This window comes from Hordeum vulgare, chromosome 2H, assembly GCF_904849725.1.
Source record: "Hordeum vulgare subsp. vulgare chromosome 2H, MorexV3_pseudomolecules_assembly, whole genome shotgun sequence".
Classification (NCBI taxonomy): domain Eukaryota; kingdom Viridiplantae; phylum Streptophyta; class Magnoliopsida; order Poales; family Poaceae; genus Hordeum; species Hordeum vulgare.
The window spans coordinates 524,926,535-524,946,250 of NC_058519.1; positions in this window are offsets into that span (position 1 = coordinate 524,926,535).

Sequence of the window (19,716 nt, forward strand, 5' to 3'; positions counted from 1 at the left end):
TGTATTCGTTTGTCGTGCCATCTCTTAACCTTTTCCTTGAACAACTTGGCATTCTCATATGCCTGGGCCCTCCATTCATCTAACAAGCTGATATCAAACAACCGCTTCTCACCGGCAAGTTTGAAATCGAAGTTGAGCTCTTTGATTGCCCAATAAGCTTTGTGTTCCAGCTCAAGAGGTAAATGACAAGCCTTACCGTAAACCATTTTATACGGCGACATGCCCATGGGATTCTTATAGGCAGTCCTATAAGCCCATAGTGCATCGTCAAGTTTGCTAGACCAGTTCTTTCGAGATCTATTGACGGTCTTTTGTAGGATCAATTTGATCTCCCTATTACTCAACTCCACTTGACCACTAGACTGAGGATGATAAGGAGATGCAACTCTATGGTTGACATCATACTTAGCGAGCATCTTGCGGAAAACACCATGAATGAAGTGTGAACCGCCATCAGTCATCAAATATCTAGGGACTCCAAATCTTCGAAAAATGACTTCTTTAAGCATCTTAATAGAGGTGTGGTGATCAGCATTTTTAGTGAGGATAGCTTCTACCCACTTAGTAACGTAATCTACAACAAGTAAGATGTGAGTGTACCCATTGGAACTCGGGAAAGGTCCTATATAATCAAAGCCCCAGACATCAAATGGTTCAATGACAAGTGAATAGTTCATAGGCATTTCCTGACGCTTACTGATATTCCCTATTCTTTGGCATTCGTCACAATACAAGACAAACTTATGGGCATCCTTGAAGAGAGTGGGCCAATAGAAACCTGATTGCAATACCTTATGAGCATTTCTATCTCCAGCATGGTGTCCTCCGTAGGCTTCGGAATGACACTTCTGCAAGATCTGTCCCTGTTCATGTTCAGGCACACAACGTCTAATAACACCATCGACTCCTTCCTTATAAAGGTGAGGATCATCCCAAAAGTAGTGTCTCAAATCAAAGAAGAATTTCTTCTTTTCCTGATAGGTGAAACTGGGTGGTATGTATTTGGCTACGATATAATTTGCATAATCGGCATACCACGGTGCACTATGTGAAGTGCGGATGACATTCAATTGCTCATCAGGAAAGCTGTCATCAATAGGTAGTGGGTCATCAAGGACATTCTCTAGCCTAGACAAGTTATCTGCTACAGGGTTATCAGCACCCTTTCGGTCAACGACGTGCAAATCAAATTCATGTAGCAGGAAAACCCATCTGATCAGCCTAGGCTTAGCGTCCTTCTTCTCCATCAGGTACTTAATAGCAGCATGATCAGAGTGAATAGTGACTTTGGAGTCAACTATATAAGATCTGAACTTTTCACATGTCAACACGACTGCTAAAAATTCCTTCTCCGTAGTGGCATAGTTTCTTTGGGCACTGTCTAGAGTTTTACTAGCGTAGTGAATAACATTCAACTTCTTGTCAACTCTCTGTCCTAGAACAGCACCAACAGCGTAATCACTAGCATCGCACATGATTTCAAAGGGCAAGTTCCAGTCAGGTGGTTGAACAATAGGTGCAGTTATCAAAGCCTTCTTAAGTATTTCGAAAGCTTCCTCACAATCCTCATCAAAAAAAAAGGAACATCCTTCTGCAAGAGGTTGGTAAGAGGCCTAGAAATCTTAGAGAAGTCTTTCATGAACCTTCTATAGAAACCAGCATGACCTAGGAAACTTCGTATACCTCTGATATCTGTGGGGCAAGGCATTTTCTCAATTGCATCAACCTTGGCTTTATCAACTTCAATGCCTCTCTCGGAAATTTAGTGTCCTAAGACGATACCTTCGTTAACCATAAAGTGGCACTTCTCCCAATTCAAGACGAGGTTGGTATATTCCCATCTCTGTAAGACTCGATCAAGGTTGCTGAGGCAATCGACAAAGGAAGACCCATAAACAGAGAAGTCATCCATGAAAACCTCGACAATCTTTTCACAAAAGTCAGAGAATATAGCCATCATACATCTTTGAAAGGTGGCAGGTGCATTGCATAAGCCAAAAGGCATACGTCTATAAGCAAAGGTACCGAAGGGGTAGGTGAAAGTGGTTTTCTCCTGATCATATTGTGCAACAGGTATTTGCGAGAAACCTGAATAACCGTCTAGAAAGCAGAAGCGTGTGTGTTTTGATAGCCTTTCTAGCATTTGGTCGATAAACGGCAAAGGATAATGATCTTTCCTGGTTGCCTTGTTCAGTTTCCGGAAGTCTATCACCATCCTATAGCCGGTAATAATCCTTTGTGGGATTAGTTCATCCTTATCATTAGGAACGATGGTGATACCTCCCTTCTTAGGTACGCAATGTACTGGACTTACCCAATCACTATGAGGAACGGGATAAATAATTCTTGCTTCCAGAAGCTTTAATATTTCTTTTCTAACGACCTCTTTCATCTTAGGATTTAATCTCCTTTGATGATCAGCAACTGGCTTGAAGTCAGGATCAGTTTTAATCTTGTGCTGACATAGAGTGGGACTAATACCCTTAAGATGATCAAGAGTATATCCTATAGCACCACGGTGCTTCCTCGGAGTTTTTAGTAACTTCTTCTCTTCGTGCTCTGAGAGGAGAGCACTAATAATAACAGGATATATCTCCTTCTCATCAAGATAGGCATACTTAAGAGTATCAGGCAACTGTTTAAGCTTGAACACAGGATCACCCTTTGGTGGGGGAGGATCCCCAAGCAGTTCAACAGGCAGATTATTCTTGAGAATAGGATATTGTTCTAAGACAATTTTATCTATATCATCTCTCTCCTCCATATGCATATCATTTTCATGCTCAAGCAGGTATTTCTCTAAAGGATCCGTAGGAGGTACGGCAATAGAGGCAAGAGCAATGGTTTCATCCCTACCAGACAACTCTTTTTCATGGGGTTGTCTTCCAAACTTAGAGAAGTTAAATTCATGAGACACACCCTCGAAACTAACTGTGACAGTCTGCTTAATGCAATCAATGTGAGCATTGACAGTGTTGACAAAGGGTCTACCAAATATGATGGGACAAAAGCTATCTTGTGCAGTACCAAGGACGAGGAAATCAGTAGGATACTTCGTCTTACCACATAGGACTTCTACGTCTCTCACAATTCCCAGAGGGCAGATAGTATCTCTATTAGCTAGCGTAATAGTGACATCAATGGGTTCTAACTCAGCAGATGCAATCTCATCTTTGATTTCATCATATAGAGAACGGGGTATTGCACTAACACTAGCTCCCATATCACATAAACCATGGTAACAGTGACCTCCTATCTTGACAGAAACAACGGGTAGGCCAACTACAGGTCCGTATTTGTCCTTCACGCGAGGTTTAGCAATTCTAGCGGAGTCCTCACAGAATTTGATAACATGCCCTTCTACCTCTTCGGCTAAGAGATCTTTGATAATAGCAATATTAGGTTCAACTCTAATCTCCTTAGAGGGTGCAATTGTTCTAATGTAACCCCTACGTATCAGAGTTGGAGCTTTAGAATGATCCTTTATCCTAGCAGGGTATGGTCGTTTCTTAGTGTAAGCACAAGGAACAATAGGATCACTAAAAGCAATGACTTTCTCCTCAACTAGATTGGTTTTGGCTATGTTGCTTTCTACAGGAGGATGATATTGAAACCACTTCTCTTTGGGAAGATCAACATGAGCAGCAAAAGATTCACATAGAGAAGCTACTATCTCACAGTCAAGTCCATATTTAGCGCTAAAATCTCTAAAACTGTTTGTCTCAACAAAAGATTTAACGCAATCAAACTGGAAATTCATACCTGACTCCTTACCTTCCTCCAGCTCCCAATCTTCAGAGTTGCGTTTGATTCTTTCCAATAAATCCCACTTGTGATCAATATCCTTCTTCATAAAAGAACCGGTACAAGAAGTGTCAAGCATGGTACGATCTTCATGAGAAAGCCGAGCATAAAAGTTTTGAGTGATGATTTCTCTCGAGAGCTAATTATTGGGGCATGAATATAGCATTGATTTAAGCCTCCCCCAAGCTTGATCTATGCTTTCCCTATCACGAGTCCAAAAGTTATAAATAAAGTTCCGATCACGATGTACTAAATGCATAGGATAGAACTTTTGATGAAATTCCAATTTCAACCGATTGTAGTCCCATGATCCAGTATCATCACATAGCCTATACCATGTCAATGCCTTATCCTTCAAAGATAAAGGAAAGACTTTCTTCTTTACCTCATCCTCGGGCAAACCTGCAAGCTTAAATAAACAACAAACTTCATCTACATAGATCAGATGCAAGTCTGGATGTGAAGATCCATCTCCTATGAAAGGATTAGCCAGCAGTTTCTCAAGCATACCCGAAGGAATTTCATAGAAGATATTTTCAATAGGTACCTCAGGTCGAGGAAAAACTCCTCATGCTTCCGTTCATGGTGAAGATACCCCGAACAAACTCCTCAAAGGAACAGTTTCCATAGTGACAAGTGACAATAAATTTCAGCACAGTATATAAATGTTTCCTTACCAATTTCCACTTACCAAAGGCGCTTCACTCCCCGGCAACGGCGCCAGAAAAGAGTCTTGATGACCCATAAGTATAGGGGGTCATTCGTAGTCCTTTCTATAAGTAAGAGTGTCGAACCCAACGAGGAGCAGAAGGCTCTGATAAACGGTTTTCAGCAAGGTAATAACTGCAAGCACTGAAATTAGTGGTAACAAGTGATCGTGTAGTGAGGTGAAACGTAGCAAGCGAAAAGTAACAAGTAACAAGTAGTAGCAATGGTGCAGCAAGTGGCCCAATCCCTTTTGTAGCAAGGGACAAGCCTGAACAAAGTCTTATAGGAGGAAAAGCGCTCCCGAGGACACACGGGAATTTCTGTCATGCTAGTTTCATCATGTTCATATGATTCGCGTTCGTTACTTTGATAGTTTGATATGTGGGTGGACCGGCGCTTGGGTACTGCCCTTACTTGGACAAGCATCCCACTTATGATTAACCGCTCTCGCAAGCATCCGCAACTACGAAAAAAGAATTAAGACAACGTCTAGCCATAGCATTAAACTAGTGGATCCAAATCAGCCCCTTACGAAGAAACACATAGACTGGGGTTTAAGCTTATGTCACTCCAGCAACCCATCACCTACTTACTACTCCCCAATGCCTTCCTCTAGGCCCAAGTATGGTGAAGTGCTATGTAGTCGACGTTCACATAACACCACTAGAGGAAAAGACAACATACAGCATATCAAAATACCGAACGGATATCAAATTCACATGACTATTATCAGCATGACTTATCCCATGTCCTCAGGAACAAAAGTAACTACTCACAAAGCATAATCATAATCATGCTCATAGGTGTAATGAATAGCATCAAGGATATGAACATAAACTCTTCCACCAAGTAATCCAACTAGCATCAACTACAAAGAGTAATCAACACTACTAGCAACCTTACAAGTACCAATCGGAGTCGTGAGACGGAGATTGGTTACAAGAGATGAACTAGGGATTGGAGAAGAGATGGTGATGATGAAGATGTTGATGAAGATGCCTCCCCTCCGAAGGGAGGAGTGTTGGTGATGACGATGGCGACGATTTCCCCCTCCGGGAGGGAAGTTTCCCCGGTAGGATCGTCCTGCCGGAGCTCTAGATTGGATCTGCTCAAGTTCTGCCTCGTGGCAGCGGCGAAACCACGAAAAAGCTCCCGATTGATTTTTTTCTAGAACGAAACCCTTCACATAGCAAAAGAGGGGGGCTAGTGGGCCATCAGGGAGCCCACAAGCTTGCCCTCCGCCACCAGGGGGTGGCGGTGGCAGGGCTTGTGGCGCCCTGGCAGCCCCCCTCTGGTGCTTCTTTCGCCCAGTATTTTTTATATAATCCCAAAAAATTCCACGTAACTTTTCAGGGCATTTGGAGATATGCAGAATAGTGGACTAAGATTTGCTTCTTTTCCAGTCCAGAATTCCTGCTGCCTGAATTCTCCCTCTTCAAATAAACCTTGCAAAACAAGAGAGAAAAGGCATAAGTATGGTACCACAAAGTAATATAACAGCCCATAAAGCAATAAATATCAACATACAAGCATGATGCAAAATGGACATATCAGGGATGCCCCCGTGCATCCCTTTCTCTATCAACAATCATCTGTTCGTCCATCTCCATGCTATATTTGTATCACTTCATATGTTTTGTGCTATACTTGGAGTGTCTCGTTCTTTACTTTTTAGTTTGTTTTAGTTTTGCTTGCAGTTCATAACAAGTCGGAACCTAGCCTACCTTGTTTGGGAGAGAAACACGCTCCATTCCACTCTAGAACACAACATAGGTTTTCATGCTTATCTTTTTGTGTGTTCTTTATCTTTACATAGCTGCTGTCATGCTTAGCTCTTAGTTTTCATGCTATATCTTTTTAAGAGCTTTTTTAAGGACGCTTTTGGAACTCTCTTGAGTTATCATGCTTATCTTGTTTAGAGAGTTGGCTCGTTGCACTGAGTTGTGTGTCTTGCATGAATAGGTAATTCAGGTTGTTATTTAAGTATCATAGTAACTTGCAATAGTTTTGAGGTATTGATTTGAGTAATTTTGGACTATTGGTGCCAAGAGCTTGAGCCTATTAGTGATAGGTGTCTTATTTTGGGAAATCCGTGTGTTTTTCAACAACTAAAAATTAATTGAGAACTCTAGCTACTAGATTAATCGCTAACCTCTGGAGGGGTTGGAATATATAGAGTACCCTCACGTTACCATGGGTCGAGGATGCGCAAGGATAACCAAACCGCCAAACACTCCTCCTCGGGATACTTGTCTCTTTTTGAATTTCCTAACTAGATAGAGAGTTACCGATAATAAGTGTATGAGTTCTTCGGACTAATGCGAGTATTTGATTGTTGGCACTTCCACCATCCATATTTTGCTAGCCTCTTCGGTACCGTTTATTGCCCTTTCTCATCTTGAGATTTGGTGCAAACTTCGCCGGTGCATCCAAACCCTTGGCATGATACTCTCTGTCATCATAAGCCTCATTATATCTTTCCTCAAAACAGCCACCATACCTACCTATTAAGGCATTTCCATAGCATTTCTGAAATACATTGCCATGCAATATCCACCATCTCATGACTTGATCTTCATGTCATACATGCTTTTACTTGATCAAGGAGCCCCATGCTAGTTGGGCCTTGCCCTCATTATTGCTACATGACGCGCTAGTTTCATTGCATATCCTACTACACTAGTAGAGGCATACATTTGCATACATCATGATAGTTTTCACTTGTATTTATGTTGAGTACTTCTTATAAAGTGTGATGATCTTATTTTTATTCTTGTAAAACATAGGGTGGTGCCCTTAAGTGAGGAAAAGATCCCAAAGAGGACAAATTAAAAGATCCCAAAAAGGACAAATGAGAGATAAATAGAAAGAGCCAAAGAGGCCACAAAAAAGAGAGAAAAAAAGAAATAAAAAGAGAGAAGGGGGCAACACTACTATTCCTTTTGAAAGATCCACACTCGTACTCCATTGATATATTTGTACTCCATAGAGATTATCATTCATACATAACTATGTGGGGACCCTTACACTATAGAACTTGGCTTGTATATTCCAATGATGAGCCTCCTCAAATGAGCTCTAGGTCTTCATGAGAAAGCGAGTTGGATGCACCCCCACTAGTTCCATTTGAGAGCTTACCTTAGCTCATATGTGCATCCGTTGCATGGCAATCCCTACTCCTCACATCATATCTATCATTTGGCTTTCTCTCGCCTATGATTGTCCTCATTGATGTGAGCCTTTCACACCTTTTTGTCTTCTTTCCCCATTATTATTCTATTTTCCATCCTAACTGCCAACATATCTTGTTTGCGCTCATCCATTGCATGAGTGCTCAAAATCAAAAGCATTTTGACTTGTGCCTGACTAGTGCTCTGGGGATGAGTCAAAATAAGATTCCGAAGGAGACCAAGTGTGAAGTTTAGTAGATTGAGTTCTCAATTAACAAATATATTTTATCTTTAAACCCATCTCCACTTCTTGCATGCAAACACCATTTGAGACATTCGAGTCACGGATAGTGAGAGCTCTCGCACCTTTATGATCTTACTTTGCTAAACTCGATACTAAATATAGACTCTTGCCTGTTATTGTCTTCACTTGAATTGCATATCTTACTTGCTTTACTTTGAAGTTCTTATATGTGTGTTAGCATGTCACCACAGAAATTATTGTGTTATCATTTACCTACTCGAGGACGAGCAGGAATTAAGCTTGGAGATGTTGATATGTCCCAAACGTATCTGTAATTTCTACTTGTTCCATGATCTTTTGGGTGACATTGTTATATGTTTTGCTACACTTTTATATCTTTTTACACATATTTGGACTAACCTACTAACTCAGTGCACCCAGTGTCAGTTTCTGTCTATTGATGTCTTTTTTGCAGGGGCTTTTACCTAATTTTCCGGAACCCCAAAAATCCCGAGAAAAATATATAAAAATCAGCGTAACGGAAGCTTCCACATCACCCAAGATGGGCTATAGGGGGCCAGGGGGCACCCAGGCGACCACCCGGCACGGCCTGGCCCCTGGCTGCGCCCACAGGCCGTCTGGGTGAGCCCCACCTCTTCTGACGCCCTCCTTTGGCCTATATTTACTCCTCCACAAGGAAACCCTTCCATCACATCCAGAATCGCGAATCTCTCCATCGTTCCGCCGCCGCAGCGCTTCCGAGATCGGGAGCGTCAGGAGACCTCTTCCCGGCACCCTACCGGAGGGAGGATTGACCTCCGGGAGCTTCTCCACCGCCATGGATGCTTCCCGGACGTGTCGTGAATAGTCCTCCTTGGACCATGAGTCCGTGACCAGTAGTTGTGTGATGTCTTCACTCCAATCTTGTGCTTCAACGATTAGCCCTTGTGAGCTTCCCTACATGATCAAGGCATCTATGTAATTTTCCTGCTATTGCTATGCTCGGTTTGCTGGGATCCAATGGATTATGAGATTATATTCACATTGTGATGATTTATATATTTGATTATCCTTTTATATTATGTTCCTTAGTGATTCATGCATGTTCTTTGTTGCTTTGTATTGCTTTGCCCGAGTAGTAGATTGTAACTCCAAGAGGGAGTATTTTGCATGATTGTGGGTTCATGCCCCCCTATGTCTAGCTTGAGTGACAGAAACATGAGACTAGGGGATGTGTTGTTGCCACCAGCGAGAAAACAACGGTGCTTGTGACCACGGTTGCAAGGAATGTTTACCTTACGCATAGTTCGTTAATGCAGTTGTCCATTGCTTTGAGTTTACACTTTGGGTGGGGCTCGCAACTTAACACCAGCGAGATGTTCTGGATAGATATCTCAAGGTGGATGATTAGTAAGTAGATGTTGATGAATAAACAGTCTACTTGTCTTGGCGTACTGCCCATTACTATTGAGCGTCTAACTTTCAAGTAGCATAATTAGCATTGCGGTGCGTTTATAATTCTGTCAGTTGCCCAGTTGTAATTTTTTTACCCAAGCATAGTTGTTTATCGTCTTTTGGGAGAGAGACATCACTAGTGGACATCATGTGACTCTGGTCCATATCACCACCACTGCTTACACCTCCACCATTTACTGCTTTCATTTACTTTTTCGTCGCAATCACTATCACTATTCCCACTTGTGTTTTGATCCTTTGCAAACTACAAGGCCGGAGAGATTGACAACCTCTCTGTACTCGTTGGGAGCAAAGTTATTTGTGTGTGTGTAGGTCCACGTCTTCTGCTTGCGCCAGGGCAGGGGACACCTACTTGTTGATCCTAGGAGTCCTCCTGGTTCAATAAACCTTACAGTCTCCGTGTAAGGAAAAACTTGTTGCTGACTACATCTCCACCTTGCACTTGGGGTAACCAACGAGGAGAGAGAAGTATATTCATCATCTCGTCATCACTGGCCCATATGGGTACTTTGTCGTCTGCTGCCCCGTGAAGCAGACGGCAAAGGGTTCAACAAAGTAGACGGCAAAGAGCCTAAAGAAGGCAGGCAACAAAGAGTTGTGCAAACTGGGCAGCAGGCGGCTGGCCCATATGGGTACTTCATCGTCTGCTGCCCCATAAAGCAGATGACAAAGGGTTCAACAAAGCAGACGGCAAAGATCTTGAAGAAGGCAGACGGCAAAGAGCTCCGTTATCCACCTAACGGAGTAGCTGCATGTCGGTTGTCTTCTAAAAACATATTTGTCGTCTGCTTGCACCTCTGACTGACGGCAAACCCGTTTGTCATCCACTTTGTCTGGGCAGACGGCAAAGAAGGACATTTACGGACGACAGTAGTCGTAGATGTTTTGCCGACAGGAGCCTGACGACAAAGGCCTTTGCCGACAGTAGAACACCCCTTTGTCATCTGCTTTGGCAGATGGCAAAGAAGTTGATTCTTGTAGTGAAATGTGTGTCTCGTTGGGAACACAGTGGGTTGGCTCGCATCGATACGAAGCTTAAAGCAGTCTTCGGCCTGTCTCACTAGGAACTGTCAAATCGGCAGTTTCTAACCAGTTAGGCTGAGAGAGGTGCAAGCTTGCACGTGTGGGGGTAGGGAGAAAGCGAGTGGGGATAGTGGGAGAAGGAAATCAGGCACGGCACCAAATCTAGGCTCACCCCCACCCCTAACCCATTTACTCGGTCACCGCGCCCTCTAGGACAACCTCTTCCTCTAGCCGCACCACCACCTGTGGTTGCGACTCAGGTATGTGTAAACGGCGGCGATGGCAGATCCGGGAGTAGGAGTTGTTACTTCTCTTCCTTTTGGTCATTGTCTAATCATGGTTGATTCAGCCATGCCCCCCCCCTCGTCGCCCTCGTCTCCAATGCCGGTAAGCAACACCCCCTCTCCCCAATGTTAGGTTTCATTGTTAGGCCATTAGGCAAGGTGTATGATCGATTTCCCCATTACTCAACGCGCCCCCGATGTGGACTAGGTTATGGATGCACGGATGCGACTAGTAGTTTAGGAAGCAACGCTGATATCTATGATTCGGGCATGGGTATAGTAATGCACAAGAGAGTTGTTCGTCATGGTGAGAGATATGTCATCACATATGCTCCAGTGCTTATGCGGGAGAGGATCTCCAATCTGAATTACATGCACAACTGCAATGACACATAGGCTCCCTGGATGCTTAGAATGAAAAGAGCACCATTTGCCAGACTTGTTCAGATCTTTAGGACCAGAGGGTTGATACAAGATAGCATCCACACCAGTGTGGAAGAGCAAGTGGCCATGTTCCTTCATGTTGGTGTCCATGACCAGAGATTCAGGGCTATCCACAACACGTTCACGAGATCAATGGAGACCATCTCAAGATACCTCAAGCAAGTGTTGTATGCTGTTGGGGAGCTGAGAGGAGAAATTATCAAGTCACCAGCTCGTCGGACTCCTAGCAAGATCCGCACTAGCCCAAGATGGTATCCATACTTCAAGGTTAGCAATGCAGTATGTAGTTCATTGCTTCATATGCTAGAATTATTCAAGGTGAGCGCTAACACAATCTTCTATTTCCATTTCAGGATTGCATTTAGGCAATAGATGGTACTCATGTCACTACTAGAGCGCCGAGGTCACAATCTGCAACATTTAGGGGGGAGGAAGCACTACACAAGCCAGAATGTCCTTGTTGTTGTTGTCTTCGATATGAAGTTCATATATGTGCTGGTAGGATGGGAAGGGTCAGCACATGGTGCTAATATACTTACTACAGCATGAGTTGTCCTGATGGCTTCAACATCCCTAATGGCAAGTTCTACCTAGGAGATGTTGGCTATGCATGCAAACTAGGTGTTCTTCCACCCTTCAGAAAGACCATGTACTATCTTAACGAGTTCTCTGGTAGGAACTACCCTAGGACTTCACAAGAGTTTTTCAATCTCAGAAACTCCAGCCTTAGAGTAACCATTGGGAGGGCATTTGGAGCTCTGAAGAACAGGTTCAAGATGCTGGATCAAATGCCATTACACCCTTACTCCATTCAAGTTAAGCTTGTTCTTGCATGTTGCATTCTGCATAACTGGATCCTGCAGTGGGGTTGTGATGAACTTGTGCCTGAGGAGAAAGATGTGACGCCTGACGATCTTGACCTCGGTAGCCATTGTGTGGATGCATTTGACAACGAAGCTTCAAAGAACAAAAGGCTGGAATGGGCACAGGAAATGTGGGATAACAGAGGCCACACAAGAATCTAAAGAAGAAGAAGAAAAGCAAGAGCAGCAGTAAAGGAGGAGGTAACAACAGCAGTAGAGGAAGAGAAAGAGGAAGAAGAAGTAGTAGAGGAAGAGGAACAGCAGCAGCAGCAAAAGATATAAGAGGAAGAGGATGGATGATAGACTTTCTCATTTAGTCAATCGGCTCTTAATAATGTGCACTGCTATTTGATAGTAGCTAGGATGAACCACAGTTTGTTTCGTAGCTAGGAGTATTATTCTTAAGATCATGTGTGGTAAGGTCATCACGAGTGCGATCTCACGAGAGCAACTAATGCGGGCAAATAGCTCCTGTGCAACATCGTTGAGGTGAATTGGATGGACAACGACATTGTTGGCTGAAATGGCTCACGTGCGACGTTTTCACGAGTGGCAATAGATCAGACAGGAATAACTGATAAAACGGTTGTCTGGCTATTAACGGACGACGAGATTAGGTTAGGACAACCCGTTAGGACAGGGGTTATGTGCTCCGCGAGGTGGGACCTACTTTAGTTGCTACGCCCACGAGTTGACCCCTTCCGCTTGACTCTCCCCTTCTCGATGGCTCCCGTCGCCCTGTGCCTCTTCTTCAGCGGCGGCAGCGATTTTCTTCTGGGGGCAGTGGATAGCCTTTCTCGGCGGCGGAGGAGCTTCCTCTGGTGAGTAATTTCGCAACCTAGCCCCATTCCCCACAATTTTGCAAGGATTTGTGGCCTCACGCTCTGTTTCCCCTGCCGATTTGGAATGCAGAGATGGAGGGAGGAGATAATACTTCTAATCGGTAATGCACCGTTCTTTAGCTATTCTTGAACTCGATTTGTGCGTCGTCCCCTGCAGTACCTCACTCCACTACCGCTTCCCCCTTCCCGCCATTGACAAACAGGGGCAGGGGAGATTATGCGCCTACCTTCGCAATTACATTCGAATTATTTCCTTATAAAGCCAAGCTAGTTGATGGTAGTGTCCAAGACATTCAGAGAGATACATTTGTTCGGTGGGATGTCGATTGTAGGGATATTGATCCACGGGATTTGCAGAGCATGGAAGAGAAGGCCATGAATAATTTGTTGGAGAGAATTGGGAAGAGTATTGTTTGGGTCCATATCAAGAGGTATCACTGCTACGGTTCGACAATTGGAAGGGTTGTTATGTGAGAATCGAGGATGGGCAAGATATGGTAACTGAAATTGATCGACAAGAAGGTTGGACAAGCAAAGCCGCAACTTTTTATGCAGAGTTAATTGATCTAAAATGTGATTCCAAAGTTGGTTATGTGCAATCAAAAATGGCTTCACAGATGGCAGATGCTGAGTGGGTTGCAGAAAAGTAGACGTTGTTGCCGATGATTTCTGAACTGACAGTAATAGGTGAAGAAAGAAGGGCTGATGCTGATGAAGAAGAGGGCCACAATGGTGTTGGAAGAGTTGTTTCTATTGATTGGAATGATGTAGATTTAGAGGAACGTATAGATTTGGTCATTGCACCTATAGCTGACATTAAGATGGCCAAATTATTTGGCATTCCAGTTGATGACAGAGATAAGGAGAAAGATGACACTAGTGTGCCTACTCGTGCTAACCGAAATTCAAACCCTCAAGATGATGCTGATATCCTCAAGCATATGATGGAAATGGGTGCAGATGATGTGGATGATGCAGATGACAATGAGCTGGTAAATTTGTATGATAAAGAGAACCCTGTTATTGAAGTGGGGAAGTTGTGGCCAAACATGGATGAGTTTAGGATGTGTTTCAAGACCTATGCAGTGAATCATGAGTTTGAGGCCAAGACTTTGTGGACTGATCGAAATAAATTTTATGCTAGGTGCCAAGGTTATTGTGGAGGTGTCAATCCTTGTAAGTGGTACATATCTGCTAGACGATAATGTTGGGGAACGTCGCATGGGAAACAAAAAATTTCCTACGCGCACGAAGACCTATCATGGTGATGTCCATCTACGAGAGGGGATGAGTGATCTACGTACCCTTGTAGATCGTACAGCAGAAGCGTTTAGAGAACGCGGTTGATGTAGTGGAACGTCCTCACGTCCCTCGATCCGCCCCGCGAACAATCCCGCGATCAGTCCCACGATCTAGTACCGAACGGACGGCACCTCCGCGTTCAGCACACGTACAACTCGACGATGATCTCGGCCTTCTTGATCCAGCAAGAGAGACGGAGAGGTAGAAGAGTTCTCCGGCAGCGTGACGGCGCTCCGGAGGTTGGTGATGATCTTGTCTCAGCAGGGCTCCGCCCGAGCTCCGCAGAAACGCGATCTAGAGGAAAAACCGTGGAGGTATGTGGTCGGGCTGCCGTGGAAAAGTCGTCTCAAATCAGCCCTAAAACCTCCGTATATATAAGTGGGAGGGAGGGGGCCTTGCCTTGGGGTCCAAGGACCCTCAAGGGGGTCGGCCGAGCCAAGGGGGAGGACTCTCCCCCCCCCCCCCCAAATCGAGTTGGACTAGGTTTGGTGGGAGGGAGTCCCCCTCCCTTCCCACCTCCTCCTTTTTTTTCCTTTTTCCTTTGATTTCTTATCCTTGGCGCATAGGGCCCTTTTGGGCTGTCCCACCAGCCCACTAAGGGCTGGTGCGCCACCCTTATGGCCTATGGGCTTCCCCGGGGTGGGTTGCCCCCCCCCCTCCCCCGGTGAACTCCCGGAACCCATTCGTCATTTCCGGTACATTCCCGGTAACTCCGAAAACCTTCCGGTAATCAAATGAGGTCATCCTATATATCAATCTTCGTTTCCGGACCATTCCGGAAACCCTCGTGACGTCCGTGATCTCATCCGGGACTCCGAACAACATTCGGTAACCAACCATATAACTCAAATACGCATAAAACAACGTCGAACCTTAAGTGTGCAGACCCTGCGGGTTCGAGAACTATGTAGACATGACCCGAGAGACTCCTCGGTCAATATCCAATAGCGGGACCTCGATGCCCATATTGGATCCTACATATTCTACGAAGATCTTATCGTTTGAACCTCAGTGCCAAGGATTCGTATAATCCCGTATGTCATTCCCTTTGTCCTTCGGTATGTTTCTTGCCCGAGATTCGATCGTCAGTATCCGCATACCTATTTCAATCTCGTTTACCGGCAAGTCTCTTTACTCGTTCCGTAATACAAGATCCCGCAACTTACACTAAGTTACATTGCTTGCAAGGCTTGTGTGTGATGTTGTATTACCGAGTGGGCCCCGAGATACCTCTCCGTCACACGGAGTGACAAATCCCAGTCTTGATCCATACTAACTCAACTAACACCTTCGGAGATACCTGTAGAGCATCTTTATAGTCACCCAGTTACGTTGCGACGTTTGATACACACAAAGCATTCCTCCGGTGTCAGTGAGTTATATGATCTCATGGTCATAGGAATAAATACTTGACACGCAGAAAACAGTAGCAACAAAATGACACGATCAACATGCTACGTCTATTAGTTTGGGTCTAGTCCATCACGTGATTCTCCCAATGACGTGATCCAGTTATCAAGCAACAACATCTTGTTCATAATCAGAAGACACTGACTATCATTGATCAACTGGCTAGCCAACTAGAGGCATGCTAGGGACGGTGTTTTGTCTATGTATCCACACATGTAAATGAGTCTTCATTCAATACAATTATAGCATGGATAATAAACTATTATCTTGATACAGGAATTATAATAATAACTATATATTTATTATTGTCTCTAGGGCATAATTCCAACAGTCTCCCACTTGCACTAGAGTCAATAATCTAGCCCTCACATCACCATGTGAATTACATTGTAACAAATCTAACACCCATACAGTTCTGGTGTCGATCATGTTTTGGCCGTGGAAGAGGTTTAGTCAGCGGGTCTGCTACATTCAGATCCGTGTGCACTTTGCATATATTTACGTCCTCTTCCTCGACGTAGTCGCGGATGAGGTTGAAGCGTCGTTTGATGTGTCTGGTCTTCTTGTGAAAACGCGGTTCCTTTGCTAAGGCAATGGCACCTGTGTTGTCACAGAACAAGGTTATTGGATCCAGTGCACTTGGCACCACTCCAAGATCCGTCATGAACTGCTTCATCCAGACACCCTCCTTAGCCGCCTCCGAGGCAGCCATGTACTCCGCCTCACATGTAGAATCTGCTACGACGCTTTGCTTGGAACTGCACCAGCTTACTGCACCCCCATTAAGAATAAATATGTATCCGGTTTGCGACTTAGAGTCGTCCGGATCTGTGTCAAAGCTTGCATCGACGTAACCCTTTACGGCGAGCTCTTCGTCACCTCCATACACGAGAAACATCTCCTTAGTCCTTTTCAGGTACTTCAGGATATTCTTGACCGCTGTCCAGTGATCCACTCCTGGATTACTCTGGAACCTACCTGCCATACTTATGGCCAGGCTAACATCCGGTCTAGTGCACAGCATTGCATACATGATAGAACCTATGGCTAAAGCATAGGGGACGGAGCGCATATGCTCTCTATCTTCATCAGTTGCTGGGCACTGAGTCTTACTCAATCTCGTACCTTGTAAAACTGGCAAGAACCCTTTCTTGGACTGTTCCATTTTGAACCTCTTCAAAACTTTATCAAGGTATGTGCTTTGTGAAAGTCCTATCAGGTGTTTTGATCTATCCCTATAGATCTTAATGCCAAGAATGTAAGCAGCTTCTCCTAGGTCCTTCATAGAGAAACTTTTATTCAAGTAACATTTTATGCTCTCCAAAATTTCTACGTTGTTTCCAATCAGTAATATGTCATCCACATATAATATTAGAAACGCCACAGAGCTCCCACTCACTTTCTTGTAAATACAAGATTCTCCAACCACTTGTATAAACCCAAATGCTTTGATCACCTCATCAAAGCGTTTGTTCCAACTCCGAGATGCTTGCACCAGTCCATAAATGGATCGCTGGAGCTTGCACACCTTGTCAGCATTTTTAGGATCGACAAAACCTTCGGGTTGCATCATATACAACTCTTCCTTAAGGAAACCGTTAAGGAACGCCGTTTTGACATCCATCTGCCAGATTTCATAATCGAAAAATGCAGCTATTGCTAACATGATTCTGACGGACTTAAGCATCGCTATGGGTGAGAAAGTCTCATCGTAGTCAACTCCTGGAACTTGTGAAAAACCCTTTGCCACAAGTCGAGCTTTATAAACGGTCACATTACCGTCAGCGTCCGTCTTCTTCTTAAAGATCCATTTGTTCTGAATAGCCTTGCGGCCCTCAGGTAGTATCTCCAAAGTCCACACTTTGTTCTCATACATGGATCCTATCTCGGATTTCATGGCTTCTAGCCATTTGTTGGAATCTGGGCCCACCATTGCTTCTTCATAATTTGCAGGTTCATTGTTGTCTAACAACATGATTGATAAGACGGGATTACCGTACCACTCTGGAGCAGCGCGTGATCTCGTCGACCTGCGTGGTTCAACAGAAACTTGAACTGGAGTTTCATGATCATCATCATTAACTTCCTCCTCAACTGGCGTCGCAACGACAGAGGTTTCCCCTTGCCCTGCGCCACCATCCAGAGGGATGAGAGGTTCGACAACCTCGTCAAGTTCTATCTTCCTCCCACTCAATTCTCTCGAGAGAAACTCCTTCTCGAGAAAAGCTCTGTTTTTAGCAACAAACACTTTGCCCTCGGATTTGAGATAGAAGGTGTACCCAACTGTCTCTTTTGGGTAACCTATGAAGACGCACCTTTCCGCTTTGGGTTCCAGCTTTTCAGGATGAAGCTTTTTGACATAAGCATCACATCCCCAAACTTTAAGAAACGACAACTTTGGCCTTTTGCCATACCACAGTTCGTATGGTGTCGTCTCAACGGATTTTGATGGTGCCCTATTTAAAGTGAATGCAGCTGTTTCTAATGCATAACCCCAAAATGATAACGGCAAATCAGTAAGAGACATCATAGATCGCACCATCTCTAACAAAGTACGATTACGACGTTCGGACACACCATTACGCTGTGGTGTTCCAGGCGGTGTTAACTGCGAAACAATTCCACATTGTCTTAAGTGAGCACCAAACTCGAAACTCAGATATTCACCCCCACGATCAGACCGTAGGAACTTGATCTTCTTGTTACGATGATTTTCCACTTCACTCTGAAATTGCTTGAACTTTTCAAATGTTTCAGACTTGTGCTTCATCAAGTAGACATAACCATATCTACTTAAATCGTCAGTGAAGGTGAGAAAATAACGATATCCGCCGCGTGACTCTACGCTCATCGGACCACACACATCGGTATGTACGATTTCCAACAAGTCACTTGCACGCTCCATTGTTCCGGAGAACGGAGTTTTAGTCATCTTGCCCATGAGGCATGGTTCGCACGTGTCAAGTGAATCAAAGTCAAGTGACTCCAAAAGTCCATCAGCATGGAGTTTCTTCATGCGCTTTATACCAATATGACCCAAGCGGCAGTGCCACAAAAATATGGCGCTATCATTGTTTACTCTAACTCTTTTGGTCTCAATGTTATGTATATGCGTATCGCTATCAAGATTCAATATGAACAATCCTCTCACATTCGGTGCATGACCATAAAAGATGTTACTCATAGAAATAGAACAACCGTTATTCTCAGACTTAAAAGAGTAACCGTCTCGCAATAAACAAGATCCAGATATAATGTTCATGCTCAACGCAGGCACTAAATAACAATGATTTAAGTTCATCACTAATCCCGATGGTAGCTGAAGTGACACTGTGCCGACGGCGATTGCATCAACCTTGGAACCATTTCCTACGCGCATCGTCACTTCGTCTTTCACCAACCTTCGTCTATTCCTCAGTTCCTGCTTCGATTTGCAAATGTGAGCAACAGAACCGGTATCGAATACCCATGCACTACTACGAGAACCGGTTAAGTACACATCAATAACATGTATATCAAATATACCTGATTTTTCTTTGCACGCCTTCTTATCTGCCAGATACTTGGGGCAATTGCGCTTCCAGTGACCCATACCCTTGCAATAGAAGCACTCTGTTTCAGGCTTAGGTCCAGCCTTGGGTTTCTTCGGCGGATTGGCAACAGGCTTGCCGCTCTTCTTCGAATTGCCCTTCTTGCCTTTTCCGTTTCTCTTGAAACTAGTGGTCTTGCTCACCATCAACACTTGATGCTCTTTACGGAGTTCAGACTCTGCGACTTTCAGCATCGCAAACAACTCGCCGGGAGACTTGTTCATCCCTTGCATGTTGTAGTTCAACACAAAGCCTTTATAGCTTGGCGGCAGCGATTGAAGGATTCTGTCAGTGATAGCTTCTTGCGGGAGTTCAATCCCCAGTTCAGCTAGACGGTTTGAGTACCCAGACATTTTGAGCACATGTTCACTGACAGACGAGTTTTCCTCCATCTTGCAAGCATAGAATTTATCGGAGGTCTCATACCTCTCGATCCGGGCGTTCTTCTGAAAGATAAACTCCAACTCCTGGAATATCTCAAATGCTCCATGACGCTCAAAGCGACGTTGAAGTCCCGGTTCTAAGCCATACAAGACTGCACATTGAACTATTGAGT